Below are 15,193 nucleotides of genomic sequence, written 5' to 3'. Positions count from 1 at the left end.
GGGAACTGAGGAGATGTAGGTGGGGAAGACAAACAAGGCCGTGGACACACAGTACATGGGGGAATATGGAGAAGTGTGCAGGGGCAGAGGGACTCTGGAGAACATGAGGACACGTCCCTGGCAGCAGTCAGCAGTCAGTTGATGGGTGAAGAAGGCATAGAGCAGACCTGCATTTGTTGTCTGAAGGCACAGTGTGCCAGAGCAGGGAACTCTACTGGAAATGCATAAACGGAAGTGGGGTCTCAGATGTAGCACTGGTCACCACACCACAGGGACATACAGACACACACACATCCGAATTATGAGCAGGAGTTCCCATTCAGACCCTCCTACCTGCTCTGTCATTTAATGGGGTCATGGCTGGTGCCACTTCAATATTAAACTCCTTGTTCCTGTCTGCCTGCCTCCACCGCCACCATCATCAGAGACTATGAAGTTTATTTCCCAAACTGTACTGTAGTATCTGTACAATTGTAATTCTGCCCATTGTAAATTAGCACCTGATGTAAGCCCCCATGTCAATTTTTGGAATTGATGGCTTCTTCTCCTGATCCGATGCTGAGAGAAATGTTAGTGGATACTGTATGTCTTCTGAATACCTCATGTCACGGAGAGGCAGCACAGCTCCTGTTCCACTCAATGAACATGACCCTTAGTTATGAATGCATGTTGGGGCTAAACGGTCGAGTTGTTGAGTGTGCTGTAAGAGGTCTATACATTTGGAAAGTGGGTTAACAGTGCAGTCTCTACCCTTCAATAGTATGAGTTTGATTCTGTTTACCACTTTGATAAGAAGATTAGAGCTGTGAAGGGAGCACTGGACCGCACTGCCCAGAGAAATCACACTTGCCAATGGAACTGCTTTCAACGATGGCAATAAACTTCTCATCATGGACTGCATAAATCCTCAGCGCTGAAGCTGCTTCATGAGGATGAGGGTGAAGTCTGTTACTGCAACTACGGGGTGATGAGATTAGATTTAGGTAACAGTACGTGCAATGTCCATGTCACCAGTGATCCTGTAACCTCTGTTAATGGCACTTACAGTATTGGATGACAGGCTCACTGCTGTTTGCCAAGGGTATCCCCTTTGCCTTTAAATTGAGCCTTTGGCCTGAACAAAAGCTGTCAAATATTTATTGATATTTGGAGTCTGTAGCAGAAAATACTAACACCTGCCAGCATTGAAGCACGAAGGAGACTGATGATTGTAACTGGATTGTAGTGTTCCTGTTCTGGGGACCTACCAGACGGGATCGTGAGAACATCAGTATGACCCCAGTGTTGCAGTGATCGGCTAACAACACTGCTGTAGTGCTACATGATACAAGTCTGGTCATCAAAGACATTTCTAACAAAGTGGCAGCAAGCTGCATCATGGCCTTTCAAATCTGAACAGCATTAAACTTCCTGTTGGCCGAGAGGGGAGGAACTTGTGTCATTATTGGACTGAAATAATGCAAAACATCTTTGATATATCTGAGAACATCGCCGATTTTATCAGTGCGGATCCCGATCGAACAGGGGTGTCAAACTACCGGCCCGGGGGATGATTTGTGGAATAAAAGTATATTCACGACCATTGATTATGCATGGGTACGGCAGCCGCTCCCTCTCCCACCGCTGTCTGTGCCGCCTGCTGCGCCGGCAGCTTGTTGTGTGTACTTAGAAAACAATAGGCGGCAGTTAACCGCCCGCTGTGCATAAGCACCTTCCACCCTGCTCTGAAGACCACGAGGGCCCCACTTACGTCGTCAGACACAGTATGAGCAGTCAGAGTACTCAGGCAAGTAACACCTGTAGCAAGGCTGCTGTGGTTCAAAATGTTTTCCAAGAAAATAAAAGTTGTCATCGAAGGTCAGATATTCAACGATAATTGGAAAGCTCGTTGTTCTTCTGTGAGGACAACAGCAAACCTGTGTGTCTTATCTGCTCGCAACAAGCGGCTGCGGCAAACGACTGCAATATCAAATGACACTATGAGACGTCACACGGAGAAAACTATGACATGTACGCATGGGGATGTGGTTTTCTGGGAATCACAGCGGCAGGTCAGCAGGTAGTGTTGAGCGGAAAGTAGAGATGAGGTTGCGGAACGCAGCCACGTTAATGAGCACGGTGGCACCGAGAGGCTGAAGTGTGTTTATATCAGTGCAGGGTGCAGAACTGTTAAGGCAGACGTACTTAGAGCCTGAATTAGTACATGGCGCGGTGATTCGTTGATTACAGAGATCTGGGTGACAGAAGGACTGGACTGGTTTCTAACCAGTCTAGGATTCATATGATTCAGACAGTCCAGAGGAGGCTAAAAGAGATTCCGGAGCAGCTCTGCTGATGAGGAACAATGTCACAGCGGCGAGGAAATCTCGCTGGCACTTGCAGTAAGCCAATGTCACAGCCACGGATTCGGCAACGCAGTAGATCGGGCAATTGCGCTCGTGAATATGCACATGTAAGCTAATTATTATTTAATTGCGATAGTACTTAACTCCATTCATTCCATCGTACAATTTGCCGAGACTTGAAACAGTGCAGCAGCGCTTCACTGCCTGTTTGCATTCGGCCTTTGCTGAAAAATTGGACAGTCGGGTCAATTGACTCTGAAGACGAGCGGTATTCGTTTTATTCTTAATTGTTATTTTAAGCAGCAGTGTTGGTTTCATTCACCATTTGAGACTTTTAGCTAACGGCCAGAGTGTTTATTGCTTCCTTTTCCCTTTCACACTGTTCACATTAAATTCTGTGAAATATCGATCTGCTTCAGTGTCTCTCACCTCACACTTGGGCCATATCCGAAGCCGGTGACAGGAAGTCTCAAACCACACAATGATGGACCCAGCAGAGAGAGAGAGAGCAGCTGACCTTGGCCATGAGATTCATTGGTCAGAGTGATTCGGCGAGGCAACAATGTTCCGTTAGAATTCCTATGTATAAACCCTTTTCTCTGTCTCCATCGTGACAGAAGGATCTTGCAAAGTTTGAACAGTGACGTTTTGACATTGGTGGCTTCAGGAGAGGGTAACTTTACTCTCAGTGCGTCTCCAGACTCTATATTCCCAGAGTCTCGAGTCTACATATCTAATTCTCTAGTCTATATTGAGTTGCTTCAATATCCATTCTAAGCTTTTCAAGTCACAAATACCCAGGTTCCCAGCTTTGTGGTTCCATGACTCAGGTCTGCATAACAAATGAGCACTTCAAGTAAGCTCTTCAATTGATTCAACAAATCATCATTGACGTCAGTAGTGTAAATTCTGGAAAAGCCATACTCCAAAAGCTGACCCCTGACTGGAGTGTGCAGATACACAAGTAAAGTAACCTCATGATGAAAGTCATGGTACAGTCATGGTGCAGACTGGGAAAACTGAATTGTCATGTAGCAAATTAACTAGATCTATAGAGAAATAGCTAGCATAGCGATGAAAGAAACCTATCTATGCTGTCTTGATCTGGAAATTGAGTTCATATTCTAATTGTCTCTGGAATAAATTGTGAAAGATAAAACACTATAAGATTTGAAAAGGTTCCTTCTCTTGGTTTCAAGTTTCATGTTTTCAAGGTTTCCCAAGGGCTTTTCTTTATGTTCCTAAGCGTTTTATTTTTCCGGTTGTTTCCAAGGCTTATTCATGTGTTCAGGGTTTCTCAATGTCCTCCCCACCTCGTGAACACCGAAGTCTCTCTCTCTGCCCCGCCTACGGGTTCTTGATCTCAGCCTACTGGGTTTCCCAGGTGTCTCAGTCTCTCGGGATCGCCGAGTCGCCCTTCCTCTCGAGTTCCTCTTGCCTCCCTCTAAAGTTCCCAAGGTCTCTCGAGTCATTCCTGGCTCTCGCGTTTTCAGGTTTTCCTGCGCCATCAGGTGCCAGCTATCGGGAGGAGGTGGTCCTGTAGTGACTGCTTCAGGCATGTGCGGGGCATCAGAGAGCATTGGGCTCTGAGGTTTTTAGACCACCAGAATTGTTTATTAACAACAGTTATCAATGGTTTAACAGCTCCTTTCGTCTTTCTCGAGCGACTCGCTCTTTGTCATGTGGTTTCCTGTGCTTTCTGTTTAAGTTTGTTATGTTAATTTTCATAGGCTCCGGGATTCTGTTATTTCGTTGTTGAAGCAGATGCCCGATCAGCTCCAACCGGAGAGTTCTCATTTTGAATATGATCCCTCTGACGGTGTCACTTGGTCGAGTTACCTCTGTAAAAGCTCTTGTTTCTGTCTCTACATGGCCGTCTTTGCCTCCGATATTGGCAGTGCACACCATGGCAATTGTCTACCAGCATCACTGAAGGACATCTTGGGCAAGTCTCTCATCGGGGACTTCTAGCGCACACAGGTTATGGTGCCTCAGGGGATGCGCATAGAGAGGGGTTTCCTGTCGCAACCACGGATTCGGCAGCGCATCAGATTCGCATTTACGATCGTGAATATGCAAGTGTCAGCTAGTTATTATTTCATTGTGATAGTATTTAACTCCATTCATTCCGTCGTAGAATTTGCCCAGTCTTGGACACAGTACAACAACTCTTTGCTGCCTGTTTGCATTTCGCCTTTGCTGAGAAATTGGCCAGTCAGGTCAATTGACTCTGAAGACTAGCGCTATTCGTATTATTCTTAGTTGTTCTTTTCAGGCGCAGTGTAGGCTTAGTTCACCATTTGATGGTTTTAGCTAACGGCCGTGTTTGGCCTTCTGTTTATTGTTTTCTTTCCCCTTTAACACTATTCTCATTAAAGTCTGTGAAATATCAACCTGTTTCAGTGTCTCTGACTCCGCACTTGGGCCATATCTGAACCCGGCGACACAGAATGCGGATAGAATTTAGGAATAGGATAGCTGTAATCACTGTGAATCGATTACACTGTCAACTTCCCTGTAGCCCGGAAGACAGACAAACAGATAAATCGGCAGATTATAGGCTGATGGAAAAACAACAGAGGAGCTGTAGCGTTTGAATAATCTGCCCAGAATAACTGGGACACCCTTACAGTCCCAGGCTTGATTGGACATTTTTTTTACGCGTGTTCAGGAAGAAACAGTATGTAGATGGTGCACCGGGGAGAGAGACATACCTGATTGGCATTGGAATAGGGCCCAGCAAGATGAGTTTCACTGGGAGAGATTTAATGATCATAATTCTGGAGGTTGTCAGATGGTCGTTGAAGAGGACATGATGGGAACTGCATGTGGATGAACGTAAACTTAGGAAGGCGAATTGCAGCCGAATTGGCAGGAATCGTAGAGAGCGGTCTGAGAGCTGAATGTGTTGGTTAAATCCATGCCTAGCATGTGAGAGTCTCTGGCAGTCCAGCCGGTCAGATTTCAGGGCTTCCCTGTCCCTGTGAGGGAGTAAGAGAGGTCTGGTGACATTCAGGAGCTCAGAGTAATGGGAGATATTGCATTTAGTTTTTTTAAAAAATAAAAACCGTCATATGTCCGGTGTAGCAGCACAAATTGGATGGATCTAGGGGGGAAACATAGTACTACGGAAACAGCAGCACCACTCCAGGACAAAGGCGGGAGTGTTTGCATAGTTAGAAGGTGAGATACAAAATGAATACTTTTCATTGCTGTTTACCAAGGGAAATGTCAGGGAGGAAAGCAAGATCAGGAAAGGGTAGGCTGATATTCTATGATGTGTTGATTCTAAGGAGGAGATTGTGTTGGGTCTCTCAAAGAGTGTTAAGGTGGGTAAATCCTTCGGGGGGGTTTAGTCCATTGGGGGCCACAGACCACATGCATGCAGACATGCAGTTTAAACTGGCATCATGGTCAACAGACACAGAGTGAACCGGGGGGACTCTTCCTGTGCTGTACTGTTCACTGTTTATTGATGAATGATCACAGCACCAGTGGGCAAAGGATCAAATGGAGAGAGTGACGAAACCTTTATTTCTGCTTTGACTGTGGTTCTCATCTGGGACACATAGCCTGCCGAGCTGATGGGAACAACCATTCAGTGTGTTCAAAGAGGAACTGGACAGGTCCTTCGGGGAAATAGCATGCCGAGCTGTGGGAAGAGACTGGGAAATGGACAGTAGGAATGTAGTACCAAAAGCTTGTATATAATACATTGGTTTACTAGTCTACCCCATTCCACAGTGAACTTTTGCCCACTAATGGTCTGAAAAAGTCAGTGTAGTCTCCAGGAGACTTCTAATCTACCCAAGTGTATATGGCCAGTTCGTGTAATAAGGACACACTTCTGTAAAGGTCTGCCACTACCTTCCAAGCACACTGAGCTGCCGGAGCACAACACAGGTCAGTAAAGACACAGACCAGAACAAGACTCTGATACAAGTACGAAGTTTTATCAAAACGTTCCACCAATGACAAAAGCACAGCACTCTACCTTTGACCTATAGACATCATCAGCATCTTACGGTAAGAGCAAACGCATTTACAACACGAGGCACCGCACTGTAAGAAGATACATCTTTACAACAGTCCGCACCGCTCTGTAAGGACACAGAGCTCTACAACTGTTGGCAGGAAGTTATTAAGACACAGGCCTTGATAATCGTTGATACAAAGACTTTCACAGTGACTGACCAGTACTGAAGTGACAGAGATTGTTATTATACGTAGAAACTAACTGGCTTTGCGCTGTGTAATCAGAGAACTGTAACATTCCTGGAAATATCTTACATTTAACAATAATAAACCCCACTTTGTTCTCCACTCTATGACAGGGACACAGACCCCAGCAACCCCAACATAACTCTGTGGGGACACAGTTTTCCAGTAGCATCCATTTGCTGTACAGATAAAGACAGACATGACACAGTGAAGACACGATCAAACACAGACCAAACTCCGCACACTGTACACCAGCCACTTGCAACACTGGAAGCACACAGAGCAAAGTAATTTGCAATATATAGACCTTCGGTACGGGGACTTAGACCTATGAAATTCTCAGCGCTGTGTGAGTGCACACAGACCTGAACCCACCTTACATTGTGCTCCACCGTTGAAGACTAGTACAACCCCAGCGCTTCAAACACTGAGACTTGTACAACCCTGATAGTGGAGAGCAATACGTGGCCACGGTCAATCACCTCCCTCCAACTGGGATTCTTTCAGGATGGAAGAGAGATTTCACGAAGAGGAAACTAGAGATATTGTGTGCTTCACTTTGCAGAGGTTTTTTATGTTTCAGCAGGAGAAAAAGGAACAGAAAGGTAGGAATGTTATAGAATGTTGTAAAAGCAACAGATAGTGTGTGACTGTAGTTTCCACAATGTTGACTGGGTTCGTACTGTAGAGGCTTAGAGGAACAGAATTTGTTCGCACCCCGGAACGACTTACCAACATTTATAGCCAATTCTACGCAAGTTTGTGCAAATGTCGTTTCGAACGTTGACAAACTTGTGTAGGTGTACAGAGATTATCCTGACTGGTTGCATCATGATCTGTATGGAAACACCAATGCCACTGAGTGAAGTGGACCGTAAAAAGTTGCGGATGCAGCCAGTCCAGCATAGGTAAAGCCCTCTCCACTATGAGCACATCTGTATGGAGCATTGCCGAAGGAAAGCAGCATCATCATCAAGGACCCCATCATCCAGGCGATGTTCGTTTCTCGATGCTGCCATCAAGAAATTATGCGACCCCTCACGTCCGATAGTACCAGGTTCAGGAATAGCCATTACGCTTCAACGATCAGGCTTTTAAAACAGGGGATAGTTTTAGTCACCCTAAGGATGAGCTCACAATATAACTCTGAAAATCGTCTTCTCCAGATAACCATGAAATACAGAATCAAACAACAACAATGTCGTTGAATGAAAAGTCATCACCTCTCGCCCGCAAGAAAAACGAATTGGAACTCGCAAACCCCAAAATCCCAACGCCACCCTCGCACAACTGTAAGTGATCTCCCACCAGTACACAACATCTGAAATATCAAACCTCTAATCCCCAAGTTCCTCCTACACAGAAAACAGCGTCAATATACATCAAACACCTAACACCTCACCCGCACATAAAAATCTAACAGATCTAACACAGCTAACACGAAAAAAAAACGCCAACAAGAATATTAGCCTTCAACACCACCCCCATTCAGAAAGTAGCAAATAGCCAAGAACGTAAACACAGAGAAAAAAAAAACCTTAAGGAGACCAATATAAATTACCGTCCGCACTAACTATCTTGCATATCTTCGAACTTCGAAAATCAGCGAGGACGTCACGGAGTCCTGCCGTGGGGCCTTCATAGACGAAGACTGGGCTCTTTCTCTTTGCTGGAGGCGGCCTCCCGACCTCCTGGCCGACGCACCCTCCCATGGGGAGTGACCAAAATTGTCACATACAAAACGGGCACCTCACTTGACAGAGTAAAGAAACAGGTTCCACCGAGACTCGAACTCGGATCGCTGGATTCAGAGTCCAGAGTGCTCACCATTACACCATGGAACCACATATATTTTCTGTGAACGATCGTAAGAAACTGAATCGCAAGCTAGCGTGTACTGACACGTGTGAACTTTGACAATAAATTTACTTTAAACATTGCACTTCCTAGACCAATTTCGTGAGGAGAGATTGAGTATGACAAGAGCTTTTCTCTTTGGAGGGAAGCAGGATCGATAACAAAAAAAAACATAAAAAAAACAACTGGAAGAGACCAATATAAACTACCGTCCACACCAACAATCACATATGCCTCAGAATTTCGAAAACAGCCTCTGTCAGCGTCAAGGAGAGCGACAGCTCAAACTCAGTCCTTCCGTGGGGCCTCCCTCCACCGAGACCCGACCTGCCGACCTTCGGGCAAAGCGGCCCTTCGACCTTCCCCCCCCCCCCCCCACCCGACGCGGAGTGATCAAAATTTTCACGAACAATCCAGTGTGTTCACAAATGGACCCGTCACTTGGCAGAACCAGGAAATAAGTTCCACCGAGACTCGAACTCGGATCACTGGATTCAAAGTCCAGAGTGCTCACCATTACACCATGGAACCACAGGTATTCGCTATGAACGACCACAAGAAGATTAATCTTAGGGTAGTATGTGGTGACACGTGTAAATTTTGATAGTAAATTTCAGTTGAACTTTGAACTTCATAGAGAGTGTGTTGTGAGGACATGTTGAGGATGGGAATAGTTTTCTCTTTGGAGAGAAGCAGGATGAGAGGTGACTTAAAAGAGGTGTACAAGATGCTGGAAGGCAAATATCGAGTAGGCAGTCAGAGTATTTGTCTGGGAGCAGAAGTGGCAAAACCGAGTTTAGACAATTTCAAGGTGATAGAGGAATTTAAAGCAATGGGAAATGCTTTAGATTATTTTTTATACACAGAAAATGAATGGCATTCGCATCTAGGGGTAGTGTTAGAAGCAGATATATTCGAGACATTTCAGAGACCTTGCACTGGGGCATGAGCCTTGCACCTGATGATTTTCTGTGGGAAACTATTTTGACAGCCGTCCGCGCCAAATAAGGACACAACCTTGGGGTATTTATTAATCTGAGGGCAATCTGATGAGAACTCTGTTTGTCAGGAAACGGGGAAAGTGGAGACTGTGAGCTGCTGAGATTGGGTAAACTCACATCTGACCTGTGGGATTCATTTAAAGTTGAGCAGTTCAGTAATGTTGAAAATTTAGCTAAAAAGGAAAATGAATCTTGAGGAAAGTTTAGGAAGTGGATATTGGACAATGCCCTCGATAAATATACAGCAATATGCAAATTAAACAGAGAATCTGTAGTGCCGACTGATGCTGGTGAGTGGGAATGATTTAGCAAAGCAAGACTGGGGAAATAACATTGCAATTTGCACACACATTAAAAACAAGAGGGACATCACAGGGCAGGTCGGAAAGTAGAACAACTCAGGGGCAGAGGAGAGAACGTATGCCTGGAGCCTGAGGAAGTGGGGAAAGCACGAAATGAATATTTCACGTCAGTATTCCTCAAACAAAAAGCGATGCAGTAAAGAATTTTCAGAAAGGATACTCTGCTATTCCAGTGCACGTTGACAACAAGCTGCGGGAGCGTTGGGACTCTCACCAGGACTGGATGGGATACATCCCCGGCTATTGAGTGAATGAGGCAAGATAGCAGATATCTGGAAACTTCACCGAGATCTTTGTAGTCTCTTTTTAATTGCACATTTTTTTATTTCAAAAATACTTCATTCAAAAATAAAATTATGTACAATAAACCATTCAATATCTCTCAATCCTTCAGAGATGTTTCCATTCCAGGCTCCATATTTGCACTTTTAGCCACCCAAGTGGCTGTCTGTTGTTTACTCTTTCCACACCATTTTTGAGGGGCATACTCCCCGCTCCCGACCCCTCCCACTCCCGCGGGAGAAGAACCCTAAACAGTGCTCCTTCCCCACCGGGCCCTTGCGGTGGCTGCACCGAGTTTCAGTGCGTCCCTCAGCACGTACTTCTGCAGCCGAGAATGTGCCAGTCGGCAGCATTCTCCCAAGGACATCTCTATGTTCTTGTAGACCATCAACTTTCGGGCCGAGCAAAGAGCGTCTTTCATTGAGTTGATAATCTGCCAGCAGCACCGGATGTTGGTCTCCGTGTGCGTCCCCGGGAACAGCCCGTAGATCAGAGAGTCCTCTGTTACGCAGCTGCTGGGGATGAAACGTGCCACTAGCCCGTCCATCCGCCTCCACATCCTCTGTGCGAACTGATAGTATGCAAGGAGGTGGGTCACAGACTCCTCCTCACTGTAGTTCTCCCGTGGGCAGTGGGGTGTGGAAACGACGTTCCGGGCGTACAGGAGGGATTTGACTGAGAGAGCCCCTCTCACCGCCAGCCAGGCGAGGTCCTGGTGCCTGTTGGTGAGATCTGGCGATGAGGCATTTTGCCAGATGAACTGGATGGTCTGCTTAGGGAACCACTACACTGTGTCCATCACGTCCTTCTCCTGCAGGCACTGCAGGACATTACGTGCCGACCACTGCCTGATGACCCTGTATTCAAAGGCGTTCTCCTGGAAGAACTGTTATAAAAATGACAGGTATGGCGGCAACGACCAGCTGACCGGGGCGTTGCGCGGGAGTGGGGCCAGACTTATCCGTTGTAGCCAGGGCGACAAGTAGAACCTGGGAACATAGTGGTACTTGGTCCCCACATATCTGGGTTCTACACATAACCTGATGCAGCCACACACAAAGCTGGCTATCAGGGTGAGGGGGACAATGGGGACGTTCTTGCCTCCATTGTCCAGGGACTTGTGCATGACGGTCCGCCTGACCCGCTCCATCTTGGACCCCCAGACGAATCTGAAGACAGCTCAGGTGATTTCCGACCTGTAGGAGCGGGGGACGAGCCACACCTGCGCCAGGTACAGCAGCCCTGAGAGCACCTCACATCTGATGACCAGGTTCTTGCCCGTTATCGATAGGGAGCGCCCTCCCCACAGTCCCAGTTTCTGTGTCACCTTGGCAGTCCGCTCCTGCCAGTTCCTGTTGCTTGCCTCGGCCCCTCAAAACCAGATCCCCAACACCTTCACGTGGTCAGACCTGATGGTGAAGGGGACACTGGACCGTTCGGGCCAGTTGCCGAAGAGCATGGCTTCGCTCTTCGCGCGGCTGACCCTGGCCCCCGAAGCTAGCTCAAACCGTTCGCAGATGCCAATCAGCCTGCGAACTGACCTCGGATCAGAGCAGAAGATGGTGACATCGTCCATGTACAGCGAGGTTTTCACTTGGGTCCCTCCACTGCCTGGCAGCGTCTCCCTTCTTATGACCTCATCAATCCTGATGGCTTCGGCAAAGGGCTCTATGCAGCAGACAAACAAGACAGGGGAGAGGAGACAGCCCTACCTGACTCCAGACCTGATGGGGAAGCTATCTGTTTCCCACCCGTTGACCTGGACTGCACTACGGATGTCTGTGTAGAGCAGTCTGATCCAATTCCGGATTCCCTCATCAAATCCCATTTTGGAGAGCACATTCCCCATGTACGTATGCGATATCCTGTTGAAGGCTTTCTCCTGGTCCAAGCATGACCAGGCAGGCGTCACCACCCCTCTGTCCTGCACGGAGGCGATGGTGTCCCTCAGCAGCGCGAGGCTGTCTGAGATCTTCCTGCCCGGTACAGCGCAGGTTTGATCCGGGTGGATCACCTGTCCCAGAGGAGACTTGACGCTGTTGGCGATAGCCTTGAACAGGGTTTTGTAGTCTACATTCAGGAGAGAGATGGGCCTCCAATTCCTAATGTTCTCTCTTTCCCCTTCTGCTTAGATGAGGGTGATGATGCCCTTCCTCATGGACTCTGACTTGCAGCCGGCCAGACGCATGGCGTTGTACGCTTCCAGCAGGTCTGGGCCCATCCAGTTCCACAGAGCCGAGTACAACTCAGCCGGTAAGCCGTCGCTTCAGGAGTTTTACTTGACTCAAAGGAACGGACGGAGCCTGTCAGCTTGTCCAGGGTCAGTGACTGGTCCAGACTCTCTCGCATGCCGTCGTCTAAGACCTCTGATAGCGGTCAGGAAGCTGCGGGAGGCTGTTGAGTCTGTGACCTTTTCGCCGTGCAGACCGGCAGAGAAGGTCCTGCAGATCCTCAATATGTCGGTCTGCGAGGACGGGACTGAGCCGTCCTCTTCCATAAGGTTGTGGATCACAGAGCTCCCACTGTGCACCTTCTGGAAGAAGAAGCGTGAGCACGTCTCGTCCTGCTCCACGGTTTGGACCCTTGATCGGAAGATGATCTTGGAGGATTCGGCGGCGAGGTGCTGGGCTTGTCGGCCCTTCACCTCTCGCAGTTCCTCATTGATATCCACCCCGTTAAACTGGAGAAGGAGAAGTTGCTGCAACTCTCTCTGGATTTACACAGTTCCTTCTGCTCCTGCCTTGCTTTCTGGATACCCCTGCCCATGAAGAACCTGTTGATGTTCTCCTTGATGGCTTCCCACCAGAGAACTAGGGAATCAAAGAAGGCTTTTAAGGTTCTCCAACCTCTATCCTCCATCTCTAGTTCCACGATGTTCTCTGGGATCAGCAGCTTTACGTTCAGCTTCCACGCAGAGTGAGGAATGATCCGACAGAAAGCAGCTCAGGGACTGATCGAGTCACATGGAACTATGGGAGACACCTCAGTACTCCAAACATTTGCAACATTATTGAGAGATGGTGGTATAGTAGTAAGCATAGCTGCCTTCCAAGCAGTTGACCCGGGTTCGATTCCCGGCCATCGCAGGTTGTACAATTTAGAGTACTTAACAAATAAACCTCTGACATAGACACGATCTACGTAGAACTGCAAGGGCCAATTAATCACGGTGTGAGTGTAAAATTGATTCATTAATTATCATTCATTAGGAATGGAATTAACGTCCCTCAAGAGTTTCCCGTTAAATCCTTTTCAGAATCTATTGCATATTCTACAAGAAAAGACACTTCACAGGAAGGATCGGCAGAATTTGTAAAGCGTTGCCGGCCGGGTTGTTGCCTGATTAAAGTGTTTGAGCTGGTTTGCCTTCTTTGCAGTGTTAGAGCCTCAGAGGAAATTGACCGAATTATGAAGTATAAAGCTATGAGAGACATAGATTGGGCAGATAGTCAGAATTGGTTTCCCAGGGTAGGAATTTGAAATTCTAGCGGGGACGAAATTTAATGTTGAAGTGGGAGAGAGTTTAAAGAACTAAGAACATAAGAAATAGGAGTCGGCCATTCGGCCCATCGAGCCTGCCCCGCCATTCAATAAGATCATAGCTGTTCTGTCCTTAAACTCAGCTCCATCTACCCTCCTTTCCCCATAAACCTTAATTCCATAACTATGTAAAAACCTATCTAACTACATCTGAAATATATTTAGTGAAGAAGCTTCAACTGTTTCCCTGGGCAGAGAATTCCACAGATTCGCCACTCTCTGGGAAAAAGCAGTTTCTCCTCATCTCCGTCCTAAATCTTCTCCCCTGAATCCTGAGGCATTTTCCCCTAGTTGTAGTCTCACCTACCAATGGAAACAACTTTCCTACTTTTATCTTATCTATCCCTTTCAAAAGTTTGTATGTTTCTATAAGATTCCCTAATATTCTTCTGAATTCCAGTGAGTATAGTCCCAGGCGACTCAATCTCTCCTCATAGGTTAACCGCTTTATCTCTCGACTCCTGGTGAACCTCCTCTGCACTGCCTCCAAAGCCAGTATAACCTCCCCCAAATATGAAGACCAGAACTGCATACAACACTCCAGGTGCGGCCTTACCAGTATCCTGTATAGTTGCAGCATGACCTTCCTGGTCGTGAATTCAATCCCTCTATCAATGAAGGCCAACATTCCGTTTGCCTTCTTAATAACCTGTTGTACCTGCAAGCCAACTTTTTGCGATTCATGCACAAGCACTGACAAGTCCCTCTGCACAACAGCATGCTGCAATCTTTCACTATTTAAATAATAATCTGCTCTTCTATTATTCCTTCCAAAGTGGACAATCTCGCATTTACTAACGTTGTATTCCGTCTACCAGACCTTGGCCCACTCATTTAACATATCTATATCCCTCTGCAGGCTCTCCACATCCTCTGTACAATTTGCTTCTCCACTCAATTTAGTGTCATCAGTAAATTTTGCTACGCTACACACAGTCTCCTCTTACAAATCATCAATATAAATGCTAAACAGCTGCGGGCCCAGCACCAACCCCTGCGGCACCCCACTCACCACTGACTGTCAACCAGAGATACATCCACTCAGACCAACTCTCTGCCTTCTATTGGTTAACCAATCCACTATCCATTCCAATACACTTCCTCCGACTCCAGGCATCTGTATCTTATTTATAATTGTCTTGTACAGCAGCTTATCGAACGCCTTCTGGAAATTCAAGTATACGACATCCACCTGTTCCCCTCTATCTGCTGCACTCATTATTTCCTCAAAGAACTCCAGTAAGTTTGTCAAACAGGTCTTGTTCTTTCTGAATCCATGCTGCGTCTGTCTAATGGAACCACTCCTTTCTGAATGTTTTGCTATTTCTTCCTTAATGAAAGCATCAAGCAATTTCCCGACTACAGATGTTAAGCTAACTGGCCTAACTGGCCCGTCCTTTGCCTACGTTCTTTTTCAAAAAGTGGCGTGACATTTGCTGTCTTCCAATCCGCTAGCGACCTGCCCAGAGCGTGGGAAATGTTGGTAAATGATTGGCAACACGTCTGATGTAACTTCCGCCAATGCCATGCCCTCAGCACCCTGGGATGCCTCCCATCAGGACCAGGACTTACCTATCCTCAGGCG

At 46.9% G+C, this 15,193-nt stretch overlaps 3 non-coding genes across 3 annotated transcripts; 1 reads left to right on the top strand and 2 right to left on the bottom strand.

The window, feature by feature from the left end:
- Nucleotides 1-8,338: 8,338 nt before the first annotated feature.
- On the bottom strand, nt 8,339-8,410 carry trnaq-cug (transfer RNA glutamine (anticodon CUG)). The gene has a single exon. It is a non-coding gene; the product is annotated as a tRNA-Gln (tRNA).
- A 472-nt stretch (nt 8,411-8,882) lies between these two features.
- On the bottom strand, nt 8,883-8,954 carry trnaq-uug (transfer RNA glutamine (anticodon UUG)). Its single transcript has one exon. It is a non-coding gene; the product is annotated as a tRNA-Gln (tRNA).
- Nucleotides 8,955-13,082: 4,128 nt separating this feature from the next.
- On the top strand, nt 13,083-13,154 carry trnag-ucc (transfer RNA glycine (anticodon UCC)). Its single transcript has one exon. It is a non-coding gene; the product is annotated as a tRNA-Gly (tRNA).
- Nucleotides 13,155-15,193: the final 2,039 nt, after the last annotated feature.

Source organism: Mobula birostris, chromosome 28, assembly GCF_030028105.1.
Source record: "Mobula birostris isolate sMobBir1 chromosome 28, sMobBir1.hap1, whole genome shotgun sequence".
In the NCBI taxonomy this organism is placed as follows: Eukaryota; Metazoa; Chordata; class Chondrichthyes; order Myliobatiformes; family Myliobatidae; genus Mobula; species Mobula birostris.
This window is presented reverse-complemented; position numbering and strand designations above follow the sequence as displayed.